The following is a 1,526-nucleotide window of genomic DNA, read 5'->3' on the forward strand; positions in this document are numbered from 1 at the left end:
CAGAGCTCTACTGATCCCACACAGCGCTCCACAGAGCTCCACTGATCCCACACAGCACCCCACAGAGCTCCTCCGATCCCACACAGCACCCCACAGAGCTCCACTGATCCCACACAGCGCTCCACAGAGCTCCACTGATCGCACACAGCTCTCCACAAAGCTCCACTGATCCCACACAGCGCTCCACAGAGCTCCACTGATCCCACACAGAGCTCCACTGATCCCACACAGCGCTCCACAGAGCTCCACTGATCCCACACAGAGCTCCACTGATCACACACAGTGCTTCACATAGCTCCACTGATCCCACACAGCGCTCCACAGAGCTCCACTGATCCCACACAGCGCTCCACAGAGCTCCACTGATCCCACACAGCGCTCCACCTAACTCCACTGATCCCACACAGCGCTCCACAGAGCTTCACTGACCCCACAAACAGCTCCACAGAACTCCACTGATCCCACACAGCGCTCCACAGAACTCCACTGATCTTACACAGTGCTTCACAGAACTCCGCTGATCCAACACAGTGCTACACAGAACTGCACTGATCCAACAATGTCGGGGATATAAAGCAAATGCTTTATATAAAAGATAGGAACAAAGGAAATATTTCAAAGGGAATTGATCATAGAGGTGGACATATAAAACACCTCAAAAAGAGATTGTCTTTAATTAAATTGTGAAATCAGTAAAATAAGGTACAAGCGGGGATTTTCCTACATATCAAGCCAATTAATTCAATCGATATTGAAGGGAAGTCAGCTCTTAGGTCCGTTCTGATCATTGGAATTTTCTCCTGGGGTCTTTCCTTTCTTTCTTTGTTTCTCTGTGTTTCTGTGTCTTCTGTTGCTCCCTGTTGTTGTTTTTTCCCCTTCATGTGTGTGCGGTTTATGATCACAAACTTATCAGTTAGACAGATCTTCCTAACTTGGAGTTTTCCAATCATTGTCAGCTAGGCGTGTACATATGATAATGACTGTGATATCAGTGTATCACCCAAAATGCATTTCAGCAGTTGGTGCAATGTTACCTATTCATACCTAGGTGGCACTATTGCATAAGCTACTAGCATCATCACTATTAAGGGTGAACTGTCCAGGTCTGATTTCTCTTACATTCTATACGTTGGTAAGGCTGATTAGTCAGCCTGCATTTGTGGGAGGGGCAGAGGCTCTTTATATACGAGCCACACCCTCACTCACAGGCGTGTGTTTTCAGGTGCCCCACTCTCCCTCCCTTATCTTCTCATTTCCACAGGGTATGCCCACTTATAGGCCTACCCACGATCATGGCTTAGGGCACACAACAAGCCATTTAGTCAGGTCAGCTAAGACACGCCTAGCTGGGTTAGGTAGTTCCCATTGTTTCTCTCCCTAGGGTTCTTCGGATATCTCTTGGCCATAGCCATGACCACAAATATAATATATGGAATCCTAAATTAGAGCTAAGGGATTATCTTTGACACATAAACCAACTAAGGTATAGACTTTGTGGTACCATTTAGACTTTTTCCATACTCTAA

The sequence above is a fragment of the Bufo gargarizans genome, unplaced genomic scaffold (genome assembly GCF_014858855.1).
Source record: "Bufo gargarizans isolate SCDJY-AF-19 unplaced genomic scaffold, ASM1485885v1 fragScaff_scaffold_672_pilon, whole genome shotgun sequence".
In the NCBI taxonomy this organism is placed as follows: domain Eukaryota; kingdom Metazoa; phylum Chordata; class Amphibia; order Anura; family Bufonidae; genus Bufo; species Bufo gargarizans.